This window comes from Camelus ferus, chromosome X (assembly GCF_009834535.1).
Source record: "Camelus ferus isolate YT-003-E chromosome X, BCGSAC_Cfer_1.0, whole genome shotgun sequence".
Lineage (NCBI taxonomy): Eukaryota > Metazoa > Chordata > Mammalia > Artiodactyla > Camelidae > Camelus > Camelus ferus.
In genome coordinates this window covers 14,973,448-14,986,764 of record NC_045732.1, presented here as the reverse complement: position 1 = coordinate 14,986,764, position 13,317 = coordinate 14,973,448, and the positions used below count along the sequence as shown (strand labels likewise).

The 13,317-nt window shown below is 37.3% G+C and overlaps 1 protein-coding gene and 1 long non-coding RNA gene across 2 annotated transcripts in view; both read left to right on the top strand.

The window, feature by feature from the left end:
• ARHGAP6 (Rho GTPase activating protein 6) overlaps nt 1–13,317 on the top strand; it is a 420,127-nt gene that overhangs the window by 264,548 nt on the left and 142,262 nt on the right. The window lies entirely within an intron of this gene.
• LOC116662220 lies at nt 5,424–12,802 on the top strand. The gene is made up of 3 exons (XR_004318230.1): nt 5,424–5,434; nt 11,267–11,269; nt 12,699–12,802. It is a non-coding gene; the product is annotated as an uncharacterized LOC116662220 (long non-coding RNA).

Genomic DNA, 13,317 nt, shown 5'->3' with positions numbered 1-13,317 from the left:
AGGAGGGACACAGTGCCTTTGTTACAATTTATACATAAATATACACACACATAAATATAAAAAAAGATTACATATAAAAGGTTTTTTCTAGGGGAGAGTATAACTCAGTGGTATAGTTCATGCTTAGCATGCACGAGGTCATGGGTTCGATCCCCAGTACCTCTGTTAAATCAATCAATCAATCAGCCTAATTACCCCCCCAAATAAATATATAATAAAATTTTTTATAAAGATATGCTTTAAAAAAGGTTTTTTTCTGACTTCACTAAGTCAGGTTGGTCCATTTGTCTCACTGAAGATGGATTCGACACTGAGATTTTGGGGCGAACAGATAATGCTTTTCTGTAGACTGATGCCATCAGCTGTTAGAAAACTTGACATTCACAGAAGGAAGAAATGATTTATAGTACATAGTACCTGAAGTGTTTGCTCTTTTAAGGAAATGCTATATCAGATAGTAACATAATGAGGTATTATTAATAATGGAGAATTTACCCATTCTATTATATGCAGAATTTTTCTAAATTAAGATGAATTTATTTTTAGGAAGATAAATATTTAGGATTTAATTTTTACTTTCTGTAGGCCTTTGCACTGAACTGTTACTAAACATGAATGGATGACCTTTATTATGATAAAATAGAACAAAATATCCCAAGCTGACCTTTCTGTTATAAAAAGCAATATAGCCACTAAATTATAGGAGAATTTACAAAAGAATTGGGATCACTCATGGCTAACTGAGGAAAACAAGATACAGTTAAGAATAGTTATCATAGGACTTAGAAAAATCTGCTCCTGGCTGTGTTCCTAAGAGAAATGAAAATCTATATCCACACAGAAACATGTAAATGAGTGTTCATAGCAGCATTATTTAGAATAGCCAAAACGTAGAAACAATCCAAATGTCCATCAACTGATGAATGAATACGCAAACATGATATATGCATACTATAGAATATTATTCAGCCATAAAGGGAATGGTAAATGCTACAATATGGATGGACCTTGGATTGCACTAAGTAAAGAATCCAGACACACAAGGCCCATACTGTATGATTACATGTATATGAAATACCCAGAATAGACAAATCCATAAAGAAAGAAAGCAAATTCATGGTTTCCAAGGACTGGGGAGAGTGGAGTGAGGAGTAACTGTTATTGAGTATGGGTTTCTTTTGAGGGTGAAGAAAATGATTCTGGTGATGGTTGCACAACTCTATGAATATACTAAAACCCATTTGGTTTTCCCACTTTAAAATGGCAAATTTTATGATATGTGAATTATATCTCAATTTTTTAAAAGTCATAGTAAAGACCCAAGTTTGGAAAAAAAAGCAGACCTGGTTGGTATTTCTGGCTCCTCTATTCACATGGCAGATATTTATTAAGAAAATCACTGTGTACCTAGTGCACTGCTGGTCATGACTTGTAGGATGCCTAAGAAAATCCCTGGGCTTTAAGTGACTTACTAGCACAGAGGAGAGATGCTGTGTGTCATTAAGGCAGATCTGTGCAGCTAACCAGAGAAACCCCACATCTGAAAAGTGCTGCAGCTTTGGGGGAAGAAAAGAGAAAAATGTACTACACCTATTTGTATGCAATGGATAGAATTAGAAGTCCAATCAATTGACCAAAAGACATAAGATCTGGAGACCAATAAAGACATGAACCAAATCATGAGAGTGTAGGATGCAGATTTCTCTAACTATAACCCTCATCTAACTTGAAAAGAGAAAGAATTTCCCACTAACTGAATGGGAGAAAAGCCAGGAATCCTGTGAATCAGAGCCCCTTGGATTTCATCCATCCCCATCACTCTGGGAGTGATTAAGTCCAATGATGAACTAGTGTCTGTAAGGAATGATGCATTGTGTATGTATCTGTTATTTTGATATTAATTATAAAAGGTAACTAAAAGAAAATGACTTCCCAATTCAGTGTAGTTTGGGGTTGAGTCATATGCACAACACCATTGCAATTAAAATCAGCAATGAAATACTCAGAGACAGCAGGAGCGAAAGCTGCAGAATTCTCAATTGACCTGAACTATCATCTACTATCAGGTAATACAGCTGTGATGAAACTCCCCAGCAATAAAAGGTGAAAATGAATTAATTAGAGGCACAGTCTCACTTAGCACTAAGTGCATTGCCAACATAGCAACAAAGAGGCAAAGGGGATATTTGAAGATAGATATACTCTCTCTAGCAAACATGCCCTGCAATAATGTTCTAACCTTGCTTCAGTGCTGTAGCATCATTTTCCTCCTTTCTGGGTCAAGGCAATGTGGACATTTTGTGTTATTTAATTACATAGTAAATTCTCAACTTGCTTTGGTATAATCCAACTATATAGTGATTAGATCAATGTAAATCTTCTAGAAAGTTTTATATTAAAATGTACATATATTAAAATATAATAAATGCTGTATATCTTAGAATATTATATCAAATAATAAATTAAATCATTATAGTATTGAAGTGCAGTATAACAAATTTCATTACTGTCCCACCAGACATAAGAAAAGTATAACAGTATTTTTCAACAGATAGAAAAATCAACAGTGATCAAAATATTTAAGAAAAAACTCATATTGACACTAATAATTTGCCACAAAACAGCAAAATCCATATTTTTATCCCTCAGACATCAAAATACTTCCAGTGAGGTCATATACCCTAGTGAAAACTGTCAAGCAAATAGCCACTTAGCAAAACTAGAGTTTCCACTGTTGACTAATTATTCATCATTCTTTAACCCAAATCCCCTGAAGGAAAAGTAGAAAGTTAAATGAACAGCAATTAGTTGGTAAGCATCTACCACATGACTGGTACCTAAGGTGCTGTGGGCAATGTGAAAAAACATAAGGCATCAACAAATGACAAACGCTGGAGAGGGTGTGCAGAAAAGGGAACCCTCCTACACTGTTGGTGGGAATGTAGTTTGGTGCAGCTGTTATGGAAAACAGGATGGAGACTCCTCAAAAAACTAAAAATAGACTTACCATATGATCCAGCAGTCCCACTCCTGGACATATATCCAGAGGGAACTCCAATTTGAAAAGATACATGCACCCCAATGTTCATAGCAGCACTATTTATAATAGCCAAGACATGGAAACAACCTAAATGTCCATCGACAGATGACTGAACAAAGAAGTTGTGGTATATTTATACAATGGAATATTAGTCAGCCATAAAAAAGAATAAAATAATGCCATTTGCAGTAACATGGATGGACCTAGAGATTGTCATTGTAAGTGAACTAAGCCAGAAAGACAAAGAAAAACACCATATATTATCACTCATGTGGAATCTAAAAAAAGAAAAAAGAAGACACTAATGAATTCATCTACAAAACAGAAATAGACTCACAGACATAGTAAAAAATCTTATGCATACCAGCGGGGAATGGGACTGGGAAGGGATAAGTTTGGGAGTTCGAGACTTGCAAATATTAACTACTATATATAAAAGTAGATAAAAACAAATTTCTTCTGTATAGCACAGGGAACTATATTCAATATCTTGTAATAACCTTTAATGAAAAAGAATATGAAAATGAATATATGTGTATATGTGTATGACTGGCACATTATGCTGTACACCAGAAATTGACACATTGTAACTATACTTCAATTAAAATAAAAAGGCATCATTCCATTCTTCACAGGGCGTGGGTTAGCCCATAGGGTGCTGGGAAAACTGTCTTCTGAATAGGACCATCCTTAAACAAAATTCTAAAGTTTGGTTCAGGCCTTTATTAATTAATTAGCATGAATCCAATTCTCATGAAGACTAACTGCCTGCTACATTCCTCAGCCACCAAAGCCATCAATAACTTCTTGTCTCCCATTTCTAAGCATCCCCTTCTCCCTTAATGCCCCTTCTTCACATAGTTCATCAAAACTTAATGTAGAATTTTATCACAGTGGTGGGACCTCAAAGGTCATGTGTTTGACCTCTCACCCAAGTTTCCATTAACTAGTTTAGCACTTTTGTCTGACTTCATTGAGCTTAGTGGACAATCTAAGACCTCTGCCTTCTCAAATTGCTTCTCTATCTTGGATTAATTTTGTTATAATTTAAATGCTAACTTCTCTCTAATTTTTTGAATCCTTTTGTTTTAGTCTCATTCTAAACTCCTGATCTAATCAAATTATTATATGTGTGTTTTTAAGGCTCCTAGGCAGTAAATATCTCCTACCAGATTATATCCTGCTAGTGTAATCATCCAGCATCTCCTTTGTTGCATTGTTAGCTCTGTGTGTGTAGGAGCTATTTGAAATTGTAATGCATCAACTTGTACCAAACTCACTTTGCCATTGGTGACAGCAGTATCCTTTGCACATATAAGCTTCACTAATTCAAGAGGACTATTATGTAATAGTGAGTTTCTCAATTGATTCGAATATGATGTTACTTAGGTCCCAGGTCCAATCTTGATTATGACTCTTTCACTTTCTGTCCCATGGCTGAGCATCTCCATGCTTTGCCTGATTGTCCCACAGTTGTCTTTTCGGCCTGGGATAGCCAGTTGAGAATGTGGATGAACAGATACAAATCAATCCCTAGAGCAAGAGTCCAACATTTAAAGTAGAGAGCTCAGGCTTGGATTATGGTTCATCTTTTCCCCAAGAAAAGACAAAGACATTTCTGTATAGATAAAAACATATTTGCATGGAGCATTGCGTGGTGGAGTGTGTGTGTCTGTGTACACATATGTAATGTGTGTATATGCATGGATGTGTGTGTCAGGAGAAGGGTAGATCTATTGCCGTATTAATGATGACAGCAAAATATACCCATTAGCTACCATGGAGCAGGTCATGTGCTGAGTGTTGGACCTGCTGTAAATTTATCTGTGCAAGGGTTTACTATAATGATCACCCAAGCATTTCCAGAAGGAAAAGGTGTGGATTGATTTGTCAGTGCCTAGGAGTCTCCCAACGTGTGGTCTGCAACTGTGTTTGTCAGTGAGTTGTTTGGGCCTCAGCAGGAATTTTCCCATAGAAAGGATGTTCTAACTGGCAGACTCCCAGGACCGCCTACAAATCCATTTAACCATAACAGAACTGACAAGCACTGTCAGGGTTGGAGTTGGCTTCCAAGTGGGAAGTCAGCCTAGTATTAATAGCACAGTTCCAGCTGCACTGTGGGTCCAGTGGACTTCTGATGGACCGGCCTGGGAACCGAGGCACTCTTTGTAACATTTATAGGAAATGGATTCCTTGGTGAGCATGATGGGAAGGGAATACTGCAGTGGCACGAGAACCATGGCTTCCCACTTCCCCCTTCTACTCTAATCACCATCAACGTCGGTGTCCCGCAGGAAGAGACCAAGGTGAATCCTAGGGGAATTCTCCCACTTTCAAGTCCGGGGCGAACCTGCCCTGGTCCTGGTTCAGCTCACTTGGGTTGGCTCTTCCCATGTACAGAATATTTGTAAGTTGGGTGGTTCTAGGTCACCTATATTTAATTGTGTGATATAGATGTTTATTTTAACATAGTAGCTGTTTATCCAGGTAAAATTACATTAGAATTCAAGGTTTATTTTTATTTTAAAAACTTTTTATTCATTTTGACTAATTTCAGCCCTGATTATATATATTCTTGTTCTTCTTTAATGGGTTAAAGCCATTATTTTTATGCAAATGGAAAGGGTGTGTGCCGTTGCAGTAAAACATTCCATTTTCTGGTTGTAGGAGGAAATGAGTGAAGTGGGTGGTGCAGTGTGTGCTGTGTGTGTGCATGTGTGCGTGCATGTGTGCAGTTTGAATCTGACCCAAAGTTGTGTAATTTGAATATGACCCAAAGTTGTGTTGCTCAAACTAAGATATGCTTTAAGATATCAAAAATTGTGTTTGTATTGAAGGGAGCTCTTTTTCACTAGGGTATTTGGAAATATTTCAGGCCATTTTTTTTAAACATACGTTATAGAACTAATAGATTTTTCTCCTCCGGGAGTTCTTTGAATATGTAAAAAAAATTTAAGGATTTTTAAAGGCTAGATGGCTATGAGTAAATTATTTTCTGCTAATCCTAAGTAAATATTTCTGTGATATAAGTGCTGCATCAAAATTATGTTTGGGGGTGCATATGACCCAAAGGGAAAATAATTTGTGTAGTATCTTGATTTTCTTCCTTTTTTATGATTCACATGTCATCTAACTCATCCTGTTTGGGGCATTAGAAATGTGGGATCTTCTAAATGAGTAACAAATTTGAAGTGTAAATCAACGGAAATATATATTAAATCCTGCTGGATTCTTAGGAGATCTCTTGATGTTTCTGAACCACACTTCTGTTTTCCAGGATTCTATTTTGAGACACAGTAATAAATGCAAAAGGAAGATTTCTGCACCAAATTATATTCATCTTTATAATATTGGGCTTCTTCAGGCCCTCCCAAACATTGAAAAATTATTTGGAGTTTAAATTTGTGAGACATTGAAATCTTCTTCCAGAAGATTTTCTAAGGAAAAATTATACTTTAAGGTTACGAGTATAGAATTATAACACAGACAATTCGTAATACTTAACAAGCCCCCATCGATCAGCCTAGATTATCTCTAAAATGTCTATTTCACCCATAATTACACACTTGAGGAAGTGAGACTGAGTGTACAGGATTTTCAGAGTAACAGATCTAATTGGAATCATTCTAACCCAGTTTTTCATTTTGTAGGAAAAGGATGGAGACTAGAGGAGTTAAGGAAGTTGATTAAGGCTACCGCTAGTGAGGGCAGAGCTGGGAGGGTGATAGTAAGCAACAGTGAGGATGTCTGTCATCCATTAAAGGCCCTGTATTTCCTGGGTTTACTTACATATTTTCATTTCACTCTCATGACAGTTTTTTGTTTTGTTTTGTTTTGTTTTTTTCACCTTCACGACAGTTTTGCAAGGCATAGATCATATTCTACGTTTTAAAAATGACAGAACTGAAATATGGTAGGTTCTCTAACTGCTCAAAGTCAATAGGCATGAGTAGGCAGAGTAAGAATTCAAATTCACACCCTCCAGTTCTGAAGCTCTGGTGTCTCCTGAGTTGGGCTGTTTTCCACTGTGCCAGGTTGGCTCCCAGGCTTCAATTTAGGCTAAAATCCAAGCAGCATCCCTTTTTTATACATGTTTGCAGGCATAACTTGTCTTATTGTGCTTCACTTTATTGCGCTTCACAGATACTGTATTTTTCACAAATTGAAGGTTGTGGCAATCAAGCAAGTCTATGTGCGCCATGTGTCCAACACCATTCTCTCACTTTGTGTCTCTGAGCCACGTTTTGGTAGTTCTCGTAATATTTCAAACTTTTTCGTTGTTATTGTATTTGTGATGGTCTCTGTGATCAGTGATCTTTGATGTTACTACAATGACTTGCTGAAGGCTCAGATGATGTTAGCATTTTTAGCAATATTTTTAAATGAAGCTATGTACAATTTTAGACATAATGCCATTGCACACTTAGTAGACTGCAGTATATAGTGTAAACATAACTTTTATATGCACTGTGAAACTAAAAAAATCCGTGTGACTCACTTTATTGAAATATTTGCTTTATTGTGGTGGTCTCACACTGAATCCACAGTATCTCTGTGGTATCCTTGTATATGTGATATGTCAAGAGCATCTTTATCTAGGCAACCACTCTGATTACTGAATGTAATGGGTAGTAGTCTAGGGTATTGGGTGTCTGAACCTTAGTTTTTCAGTCAAAAATGATTATCCCTCTCCTATGAGATTTAATAATATTCCAAAATTTGTCTTCAATTAATACCTCATTTTCTTCTTTGGAAAATATATACTTTGAAGTGTTTAACGCCTTTATTTAGCTCTAAAGAAGAGTATACTCCTTTCTTTCATTCAGTGATTCATTCATTTATTCATTCAGGAGCTATGTATGGAATGCCTACTATGGGCAGACACTGTTCTGGGCTTTGGAGATACTGCAGTGAGCAAAACAGACACACCCCCACCCTGCAGTTACTTTCATTCTAGTGTGTGAGGGGGTAGCCCATAAACAGACAGCAGAGAATAAAGTAAGTGAGATGGCAGTAAGTATCTTGGAAACAAAAATAAAGAAATGAAGAAAAAAATCAGGGAAAGGAGACACCAGAAAGACGGGGTGGGAGTTCCTCAAAAAGGACTTCACTTCAAGGGTGTGTTTGGGGAGTGTTTGTTATCGCATTATTGGTTCAGTGAACAACGCTGCTAGGTGTCTATTTTGTCAGCAGTTTCCTTCCTAAAACCATAATACTCCAGTCTCTACCAGTGGTAAAATGCTTATCCTAACTCTTTCTCCATCCTTGTGATACATCTTCCCATCTGCCCCCTGTGGAAACCGCTGTTATCCCTATAGTATATAAAAAAAAAAACAGGAATAAAATGAGTTGTCTGTGAATCTAAGGGGGATATGAATAGAGAACAAGACAAGCATAGTGCCTGGGCTACTCTTCCCAATCATCTAATTTACAGGAAAGGAGACCAAATCTCAGAAACGCTGAAATGACTAGCCCAGAATCACATGGCAAGGTGCTCGTTATTTCATTTATCCAGCAAGTTATGGATTGAGTTTCTGTGGTGGGCCAGGCTACTGAGATGGATCCAGGAGATTCAGAGTACTCACAGGAGATGGTCTCTGGCCTAGAGGCACCTACAGGGACCTCTGTCCCCAACCCCGTGTTCATTTCTGTATACCATGAAGGAGAGTCTGTTCTCTTTTCCAAGGCCTGAGAAGAATGGTGCTCCCACTTACATTTATGCTTCCCACTCTGCATTTCCAATATATTATGGGTTAAATGAGACTATTATCAGCTGGCCTGGAAACCAAAACAACTATGTGCATCATTGTTCCTACAGGAAAATGCATTTAGACTTTCAAACATCCAGCCATTTTGACCAGCTTTCAGACTGGGGAGTGTCTGAGTTGGAAAATATGAGCAGAGATTGTTTAGGGTCCGTTGAGGCAACCTCTGGCTGCACAACCTCCCAGATATTGTCCATCTGCTGGAGTAAACAATGTCCCCTTCAGCCCTGAAGACAGCATCAAATAAGATACAAATAAGTGGTAGTAGCTCCCTCAAAATTGTATGGAAAAGCTTTTCTTCTCTTCCCTGTGAATGCAACAACCTGATGGTCATAAATATTTACCTTTAAGGAAAAGGTCTTCAAGTGATAATCTGTGGCTTGTGCATACTAGCCATTCCATAGTTTGTCATAGTTCTCTAGGGCTATGGGGATCAACAAGGGGACTGTAGCTCATTTAATCTGTGTTTATTACACCATGTATAGATGGGACTCCCATTTCCATACATGTCAGTAGCACCACAGGTGAGTGTTGAATGTAGTGTAGTGGAAAGAAATGTTCTCTTGGCCATTGCATATACTAGCAAGTGTCGTTTTCCCATCTTTATTCCATAATGGGAATGCCACGGGCATTTCAGTTTCTGTTCTACATCTGTGTCATCACCTGCTTGATTAGAATGATAGTGCTGTAGATAATATGGACCTTGAATGTATATAAGCTTCCTAAGGAAACATGAATTTAGATTGAACTGCAATGGATGCTCCAGTAAAGTTCAAAGGAACTATGATTATGGTTGCCTTGGCAACCACAGCTCTGCACTCTCTTTGTTTTATTACCATTTTCCTATTATGAGGTCATTTTGAGGATATTATTAAAGTCTCATTTTTGGCTTATGAGGGTGCTGGGAATGATACAATTTTATGTAGCTACAACAGTATCTCCTTTTCTTAAAATTTGTCCAAACATTGGAAAGTCCAGGCATTTGAAATGAATTAAAAATAGGCTATGACTTATATTGACACTGAAATCTCACCTTTACTCTCTATTAATGTAATTCTTTTTAAAGGACTAAAGCAAATTATTACTTTCATATTTATTTCTGGCATACAAATGTGACTTTTTTGTTTCTTTAAAAAAGGAAGAATTCTTGGTCAATAAATTTCCATAAGTGTTTTTACATATAATTAAACTGAAAATAGCTAAGCAAGAAAAATAGTTTTACTCTAGGAAAAGGCCAATTTGAGAGACTGTCAAACAGTGATATTTTAACAACGTGTTGAATTATTAGTCATCAATACATCCTCTGTTAGGTTTTTTGGTAGACCATATCAGTTTTCTAAAAGAGAAAAAGTGATAATACTTTAATCTTTATAATTTGTTTATTGGTATTAAAAGAAATAGTATAAATGTATATTAGCACATGACTACAATACAAAAACTTATTGTAAAACATTATATTTTGTCCAGTTACTCATTATTTAGTGTCCATAGGAAAATTTTATATGTTAACACTCTAGTCTGTCCCTTCCCACCCCCCCGCCCCCTTGGCAACCACAAGTTTGTATTCTATGTCTATGAGTCTGTTTCTATTTTATATTTATGTTCTTTTTTTTTTTCTTAGATTCCACATATGAGCAATCTCATATGGTATTTTTCTTTCTCTTTCTGGCTTACTTCATTTAGAATGACATTCTCCAGGAACATTTGTAGCCATGTTGCTACAAATGGCATTGTCGGTTTTTATGGCTGAGTAGTATTCCATTGTATAAATATACCACATTTTCTTTATCCAGTTATCTGTTGATGGACATTTAGGCTGTTTCCATGTCTTGGCTATTGTAACTAGTGTTGCTATGAACAGGAGTTTAGAAGGGTTTTTTGTAAAGGGCCAGATGATAAATATTTCAGGCTTTGGGGCCACACAGGTTTTGTTGCAACTACTCAACTCTGAAATTGCAGCTGAAAGCATCCAGGGACGATATGTAAAGGAACGGACCAGGCTGCATTAAATTAATATTGTATTTACAGAAACAGACAGCAGACTGGGTTTGGCACTCAGGCTGCAGTTTGCCAACTCCTCCTCCAGGAGAAAAGTTGTTTTGCCTCCTTATTGATCAAGCCCACAAGTGAGTATAGGACTTCAAATGAGTTGGTTCTTTTAAAAGGTGTGCCTAAGAGGCTGTTCTCTCATTGTCCTGTGTAAAATATCACAGTGGCTACCATATTGGTTCCTAGAGATATTAGAGAGGAGTGGAGGGGAGTAGAAGCAGGTATTTCATAATAGATTGCTTAGTTTAAAAGCTGTTAGAACATTTGGTAAAAATAAACTAATAAGATTTCCTTACATGCTGGACAAGTTCAAAACTAATCTTGAATGTCAAAAGCCTGACGTCCCTTACCTGCATACGCCAGCAATGTAATCTGAGCCAGGCACTGTGAGATGGAGCCCCTTTGCCTGTAGCTGGTTTCTCCATCCCTGTGGGGTCTCCGTGGTCACCTGAACAACTGAAACATGTTTTCTTCTTCATTTTCCTTTAGCGTATTCTGCGGTGCTTTGTTTAAACTGATTTTAACATCCTCTTTTAGTTTTAATCAAATATATCAAACATAAAGAGAAGAGTAAAAAAGTTAAACAAAAATCTGTCACTCAGATTTAATAACTGTTAACAGTTGGTATTGTTTGCTTCAGATATTTTAATCTTTTTTAAAAAGAAATAATACATACGGACACAGTTGAAACCTATACCAGACTTTTAATGTATATGATTCTTCCACATTCTAACAATTTTTAAAGAGACAATTTATTTTCAGGTGAATCTGCATTCTTTCCTACTTATTAAAATGAGTTCTTGAAAGCCAAAAGGACAAAAAGATTAGCAATTTGATTTTAGATGTGCACATTATCATTGGTGCACAGTATGACCATTTGATCTGATTTGATCATTTTCTGTCCATCCAGGACTAAATAATGCCACGTGTTTACTTCCAAGAGAGAATTTGCAGATTCCTCGTATCTCTTCCCTGCTGTAAATGAGATGTTACGCCTAAGAGACAGTGAGGATAAATCATCCTAATTCACGATAAAGGGCTAGATACAGCTTTTCATTTCCATGGCAACTTCAAATGCATTCGTTTTCTCTGCTGCCTTTAACATAGTTAATGCTTTCTGGAGCAAGTGCTTTCACAAATGTTCTCTCATTTGATCTTTGTGACATCCTGTGTGGTGGTTAGAACAGATGGTATTGCGCTTATCTCTTAGGTCAGGAAATTAAGGCGCAATGATGTCAGTACAGTGCTTATAGGTCGGGGCTGCACCTTAGCACCACCTGGTGAGCTTTGACTAGATACCTGTGGATCCCTGAGCCTGCCCACAGAGATGTGATACAACCAGGTTGGAATGGACCTAGGGCATTAGTATTTTTAATTGATTCTGCTGTGCAGCCAATGTTGAGAATTTCTGGTGGGCTAGGGGAACTGACCCAAATTATTTACCTGTGGTTCTCAACTGAGGGCTGTTTCCCTCCTCGCCCCTGGGGACATTTGACAGTGAGACACTTTTGATTGCGACAGCTCAGCTTGGTTGAGGGGGGTGCTACTGTCTCCTACTGGGTAGAGAGACCAGGGATGTTGCTAAAACATCCTACAGCCCCGCCTCCCAACATAAAATTATCCAGCCCCAAATACCACTATATCAATAGTGCCGAGGTTCAGAAACCTCCCTTTAACCTGTAAGTGGCGGACTGAACTCCCCCTGACTCTAAGCCATTGTTCTTTCTTCAGTCCCAAGTTGCTAGGTTATTCAAATTAGTCATCTTCTTATTCCTCTAATAATGCGTATTATAAGTAAGTTGCTCTTTGAAGCAAACATGTTTACAATGACTTTATTTTTTTAGGAACTGGTGATTTTGTGTGATAACCACACTAGGGTAGGCAGAAATCCTATTTTTGTCAGAATACCAAAAAGTAACACAAAACAAGCAAATAGACAAAAAAACAACACAGCATCAAAAAAGAAGAAAAGAGCTATTTCTCAACTTAAGTATATGTGTGATCCCAAATAAGAAATACGTATTATGTAAAGCAGTGGCTCTCAAACTTGAGCAAACATTGAAATCCCCTGGAGGGCTTGTTAAAACACAGACTGCTGGGCCCCACCCTCAGAGCGTCTGATTCCATAGGTCTGGCGAGGGGGTTCAAGCACTTGCATTTCTAAATCTCTAACAAGTTTCTAGCTGAGACAGAAGCTTCTGGCCCCGGGAGCACACTTTGAGAATTACTGGTGTAAAGTGTATTTCTATAATAGCTTTTCAAATGCATATTAACCGCAGGGCTGTCTATTAAAGCAACAAGTTAATATTCCTAAAAATGCAAATATTACTTTGTCATAGTATACAAATGACTTAAAAATATGATTCATCAGTAAGAAATTCATCAGTAAGTACAAGGGGCTTCTAGTTCCGTTGATTACAGCCAGGACAGACCTATGGAATTGAACCTTTTGCTCCCACTTGT